The following is a 7,256-nucleotide window of genomic DNA, read 5'->3' as shown; positions in this document are numbered from 1 at the left end:
ATACTCTGAAAGAGCAACCTTTTTAGTGATGAATCTCGACATTTCATCCACCCCGGCGCAACCGTTCGATCTTGAGGAAGTTTCAATTGAAGCCAACTTTTTGGGAATTTTTCGAAGCTCATCTTTCGAGAAATTTCTCTTCCAGGAAAATCATCGTAGATGCAAATGTGATACATATTCTGAAAGAGTAACTCTTCTAGTAATAAATCTTAGAATTTCATACATTTCGGCAAAATCGTTTGGTCTTGAGGAAGTTTTAACCGAACCCAACTTTTTGGGACTTTTTCGAAGGTCATCTTTCGAGGAATTTCTCTTCCAGGAAAACTATCGTAGATCTAAATGTGATACATATTCTGAAAGAGCAACTCTTTTAGTAGTAAATCTGAGAATTTCATCCATTTCGGCGCAACCGTTCGGTCTTGAGGAAGTTTTAACTGAACCCAACTTTTTGGGACTTTTTCGAAGATCATCTTTCGAGAAATTTCTCTTCCAGGAAAATCATCGTAGATGCAAATGTGATACATATTCTGAAAGAGTAACTCTTCTAGTAATAAATCTTAGAATTTCATACATTTCGGCAAAATCGTTTGGTCTTGAGGAAGTTTTAACCGAACCCAACTTTTTGGGACTTTTTCGAAGGTCATCTTTCGAGGAATTTCTCTTCCAGGAAAACTATCGTAGATCTAAATGTGATACATATTCTGAAAGTGCAACTCTTGTTATAATAAATCTGGGCATTTCATCCATTTCGGCACAACCGTTCGGTCTTGAGGAAGTTTTAACTGAACCCAACTTTTTGGGAATTTTTCGAAGTTCAACATTCGAGAAATTTATCTTCCAGGAAAATTATCGTAGATCTAAATGTGATACATATTCTGAAAGTGCAACTCTTCTAGTAGTAAATATGAGAACTCCATCCATCTTGGCACAACTGTTCGATCTTGAGGAAGTTTTAACTAAACCCAACTTTTTGAGAATTTTTCGAAGGTTATATTTCGACAAATTTCTCTTCCAGGAAAATTATCGTAGATCTAAACGTGATGCATATTCTGAAAGAGCAACTTTTCTTGTACTAAATCTGAGAATTTCATCCATCTTGGCACAACCGTTCGGTCTTGAGGAAGTTTTAACTGAACCCAACTTTTTGGGAATTTTTCGAAGAGAGGAAATCCCTAGATATACCTACTCTACAGTTTTTTTACGCATTTTTCCGAAATCAAATTTGTATTTCAAATGGTTAATCGATATTATTCTTGAGAAAAGGTAGTTTCGGTGTGTGGTTGTCAGCATTTTGAATGCTGACTTCTTTGAACGTGGATCTAATTACCTTGAATTTGAAAAACTTAGGTGGATGGCCAATATCTCACCATGTCCTTTCAGTGTTCGTAATAAGTCGACGACAATCTAGTGGTTATGCATTAATCTTCAAATTCCAATATTTTAAAGCTGTCCTAGACTATATTCGAACGTTTATCGTCAGTTTTCAAACTGACTCAAGGTCGAATTTTCGGCGATAAGTATAAAAATAGATAGCACAGTTACATACAAGGAAACTAACACTCTATATTATACGTCAGCCAAAAACGTTTCAACATGACCTAGCTCCGATATTATTTGTTGGTGTAGAGAAGCTATAATATCATTTCACCGATTAATTTTCGGTTTAGATTAACATCCACGTACGTCGAAACATTCTGCGAGAGAAAATACAAATCAAAAGTGAGATCAATTCGTCACAAAAATTGGTTGGATGGAATTGTATCCGGAAGTACCAAATATCAGCAAATATCCTCAAAATCGATGACAACAAGGCCAATCCAATCGGAGACTTATGTGTTTACAACGCCATAAACTCGAGCTCGGTTCGATAAAACAAATTTTGCGTCCTGAACTTCGACCTTTCCACGCTCGATTTAAACATTGTAGAAAACGATCTGGAGTCTTGTCGGACTAACTAATTGATCGACAGGCCGGTTATTTTCCTCCGTTAATGAGCTCCCATATCAGGGAAGTATGGATTCGTCGAATTATCTGCTGCTCCGCTGCCTTTTTTTTTATCTAGCCAGCTATGCAACGATGTGGCAATCAAATCGTAATTTGAAAATTGATTGAAACATCTTTTTCGTCGATGGCTATAAATATTGTTGATGATAAGGAATTGTATACTGTTGCAGTTGTCACTCACGATGAGGGGGTGATTAGGTAGGATCATCGAATGTCTCGTAGACTAATTGATCGATAAAATAATAATGAATATCGGTTCATTAGGTGAGTATTTTGTATGAATTATCGTTGATGTTCCTACATTTGTGCATTGGTGGAATTTGCAGTTCCTCTTTTGCTTTGGCTATGGTGAGGTATTCTGATACCAGGTGGTCTGAAGTACATCCTTCTCTCCCACAGAATCTGGACTCGTTAGTTTTTTGAAATAAAGGTTCAAGCCTGAGACAAATCTTTGAAATTCGTTTAAAAAATTCATGTTGATAAACTAGCCCAATCTTGGACCTCTCTAATCACATACATAATCAAATGGAGGCGTTTTTCGTATCTGCTGAATGAAAGGCCAGTAGGTAGAATCGAAATTAGCACGGCATTCGAAACTCCAATGACCCAGACTTCTCGGAATTAACTTTCACACAAAATCCGTTACCTCATAAGTGCGATCGACGACGGCTGAATCTAAATGGCGAAAAAAAAAACATTCGCGAAGAGAATTCCCGTAAAACCAGTTCTGGGTCATGTGGAGGATACGAAGAAGGGTTGGCCCGTATGGGAATGGCGCAGCTTTCACGAATAAATAATTCGAACGTGAAATTTCTACCGGCATGTATGTGTATCGCCATCGTTATAAAAATATTCTGAAAGATAACGCGATGTTTATGTAGTATGTCTGAAGAGAAGATAGGAGACAGATCAAATCTTGAATTTACGGCAGATGAAGGCTGCAGCTCCTTCACAAATATGACGGGAAGATTTCATATTGTTGATTATGTACAGGGTGTCCTAAATTCGATGTCCAGTGTGGGGATCTCGGAAACTAGAAGAGCTAGAGCAAGTTTCAGTGTTCTTTTTCTTAACGCCTAGAAACAAAGAATAGTGGAAACTGTATATTTCAACTACCCCTCGTTTTCGAATTATTAGCGAAAATTTTTAAATTTGCAGCGTATAGTAGGCGATGGATTTTATGGAAAACTAGTAACAATTTTCTGGTGAAAATTCTCAAGGAAAAACTTGAAACAGCAATTTCGAATTGCAGGAGTAGACAGAGAAGGAAATTAAATTTAGATGTTCCGATATATAATTTCATCATACTTCATCTTTATTGATTTTCAACCATTCTAACAACAATTTTTTGGTAGTTTACAGAAGGAAGACCCAGACTAATTAAAAACTTCGAAATTCTTCGAAAACTCTGTATGTTACCATTTTAGAAGAAGAGTTCAGTGGTTCTCTTAGGTAACCTCTTTTTCTTCACGTAGAATCGACTGAAATCATAAAAAATGAAGGTAAGTTTTAATTTGAAAAACTTCGAATTCCATTAGTTTCATAAACTTCTTCTCGATCTTCTCATAAACAATCAGCATACATTGTTATACTACTGTAAGAAGGCAAATTAAAAATAATTGATATTTTTTCGAAAACAAACCTCCCCAGCAGAAATATGCAAAAATGTGTGTCATTATCTACCGTTTTCATATAAGAATTCCGATATCTCAAAAACCGTCAAGTTTTCACCCAAAGTAAAGCTGTTAGAATTGAGATTTTTTTGTCGTGGTCGAAGAAAAAAGTTTATGCACTAGTGATAGTCCAACAACAAAAAATATAACGGGTTTCAATTTGTACTGCTGCCCCATTTCCATCATTACCGAAGTAGTTTTCGTGACTTCAATGTATATCCCTGGACTGTGCCATTACATTCACATTATAATAAATTTCCTACTTCCATTTGCACGGACCATCATCGATATGTCATCGATTTTTGCACTAATTGCAATGGCGATCTAGCGGACGAATTAATAACCACACACACACACACGCCATTATCCTAAATTTTACATGAGTCTCCTACTTCCATCGATTCTTTCGTGTGTGGACGCTCGTCGTCTATTTTATTTCCTGCTTTTGTGTAATCGACAATCGATACGCCCGTTTGCTGGGATATTTGTATTCCCGGTGTGCGATTGTTTGGATTATTATTATTCTGGGGGAAGGTACCTTGAACATTGTCTTAGGACATGTGCCGCGGTTCCTTAGGTGGTAGCTACTATTGTTTCAACTATTTTGATAATGTAGATTCGGAGATTTGCTCAGCACTAGCTTAAAGCCTTCTGAATTTTGAAATTATTGTTTTTCCTTATTTCAACACGATAAGAGAGCGCGGCAGACGACCGAGCAGATGACATTCTTGTAAATCAAAATTTTTTTATTTTTCGAACGATATCAATCCGGCTCATTTTTTCGACTGATCCGAGGTCGTAGATTATGCAATTATATTTGAAATAGGATCAGTACTTTGGGAAAAAAATCACTTTTAGTGGAAAATTTCGAAAAAATTGGTCAACTTTGAGGAGCTGTAGCAGCCAGAAAAAAAGCACTAGACTTATAAGCTTTTTTTGGTGATATATTGATTCCTTGCGAATAAAAAGAACCAATCTTCATCAGTCTGCCGCGACCAGTTCAGATTTTATGACTTTTTCCGCGAAGGTCCAAAATTTACGATTTTCCGTAGACCATAACTTGAAAACTAATCCTTTTAGCAAAATTCTGTTTGCATATTCGTAATCTACGCCCTCTATTTGACAAAAACTCCAATTTTGGTGGAAATCGGAGAGATCAAAAATTTTTCAAATTTTCCATACATATGTATGGAAAAATTGAGATTTTCCGAAAAATATTTTTGGTCTCCGATCGAAACCAAAATTATATCGTGCACTAATTCGAGAGCGTAGAACACGAATATACAAACAGATATTTTTTTAACAATTTATTATTCAAGTAATGGTCGATGGAAAATCGGAAAATTTGGACCTTCGCTGAAAAAATCAGAAAATCTAAACTGTTTGCGGTAGATGGATGTAATGTGGTTTTTTTTATTTGCAAAGAACCAACGTGTCACAAAAAAAAATTAGCTTATGTACTGTGCCTTTTTTCTGGCTGCTACAGCTCCTCAAAGTTGATCAATTTTTTCGAAATTTTCCACTAAAATTTATTTATTTCTCAAAATACTGATGTTACAGAAAATATAATTGCATATTCGTGATCTACGAACTCGAATTAGTGAGTAAAATCACCCAGGTCGATATAGCTAAATGAATAATTTTTTTTTGGACTTTCATTCATCTATCACGAACTGTTTAGATTTTATGATTTTTTCCACGAAGGTCCAAAATTTCCGATTCTCCATCGACCATAACTTGAAAACTAAGCCTTTCAGCATAATTCTGTTTGCATATTCGTTATCTACGCCTTCGATTCAGTTAATACTGCAGACTTTTCAAGTTTTCCATTCATAATACGTGTATGGAAAATTGTGTAAATGTAAACTTAGCCATTTTGCGCCGAAAACCGTCAAAAACGTATCTGGGGATCAATTTCACAAGTCCCCTACCAAGCCACCTCGTCAACTAGACGTTTGTCCCTAATATTTAGCTTAACTTTTATGTTTTCAACGTGACTCACTGGTGCATGAAGGCAATGATCCTGCTCTTGTATAGCACACCCAAAAAATCTACACCCTAAAACCGTAGAATGTGGGCGGCTTCGCATTTGCATGGTCGCATGACCTGTTCCCCCGCTACGGGGGTTATCCGAAAATACATGAACAGATAAATTAATTTCCTATAGACAATGAATTAGTTTGTTGCCAGATTGTAATAATCACCTTCGTTCTAATTTCAATTCCAATAGTTCTAACAACACGATGAATATTGACAATCGCAAACCAAACAAAAGATCCTGGACGAAGTTCACTCTGTATGTATTCGAACATTGTCAGTAGATAAAACGTGAATCGTTGGTGGATTTTGATCCGAAATTTTCACAATAATTGACGCTATACAACAGAGGAGCGAATAAAATTACACAAGATAATAATTATTTTTAGATTAGTTGTATAAATAATGTTGGAAGAGGATTTAACACATCTGAGATTAAGAACGGTCGTCGACCTGGACTCAAGTAGAGTTTCATTCAAAATTGTCTGCACTATTGAGCAGGGGTTGTGATCTTGAAGATTCAACACTCCAGACGAATAAAAATTAATTCTTTTATCAAATTCCCAACAAAGGACATACCAACAGTTGGTAGTGAAGGATATGATAAAGAAAATAAATCACTTTTTTCCATTAACTCTGGAATATGTATGAAAAAATTTAGTTTGTCTACTGAATTGGAAAGTCAACATTACAACTAGTAACTCTTCCATCAAGTATTATTGTTTGTTACTTAATTACATCCAATCTGCCAATACGAACTGTACCTATTAATTCCAGTGAAGAAATTGCTGGATCTATTCTTTGCATCCCCTAATTATTTGGCCAAGGGCCCTAACTAATCGCCTTTATAGGGGCTGGTTCATATATAGGGGTTGCAGTTTGGGTTTTATATCAGAAAGGTCCGAAAGTGTACATTTCACCGCCGTAAATAATGGTTCCGTTGTCGAAAAGATATAAAAAACCCATAACTCCAATCGTTTTCGTTTATACGGTTCGTATCTTCTCGAGCTTTAAAGGATTTTATTGGCCTGAAAAGAGCTATTTGAATGCGAAAGTTATGTGGTTTTGTCCGGAACAATGGAAACAAAGAGGCCGTTTACATTTTATTTTTTGAAAGATGTCGGAATGGTTAGAATAGATGCCATTTCAAGGGGGGAAATTTGTTGTCTATAAGTTTATGATTTATTCGTAATAATAAACTTGAGGAATTTTTTCCTCAAAACGCTGCAAGAAATCGGTGAAGTTCCTCATATATGCTAATGGTTGGAAAGTCATATAAACTCAATGTGAAGTTCTTCAATTAATTTCTTGGAACATAGATAGATGTTTTTATGTTCCAAGATTGATGTAGTAGTTATTCTATGATGAAACCATGAATATTTTGGTGGAATATAGATATGTATTTATGTTCCAAGAATATTATGCCCAAAACACAGAAAAAATCCCATATGATGTCGAAAAATATTCACAAGATTAGATAGCATTCCTGAACTCGATCATTGAATTAAATTCTTGCTGTCAAAAATCTATGATCCCGTTTTC

The sequence above is a fragment of the Coccinella septempunctata genome, chromosome 3 (genome assembly GCF_907165205.1).
Source record: "Coccinella septempunctata chromosome 3, icCocSept1.1, whole genome shotgun sequence".
In the NCBI taxonomy this organism is placed as follows: domain Eukaryota; kingdom Metazoa; phylum Arthropoda; class Insecta; order Coleoptera; family Coccinellidae; genus Coccinella; species Coccinella septempunctata.
The sequence above is the reverse complement of the archived record's forward strand: the minus strand, read 5'-3'. Positions refer to the sequence as shown.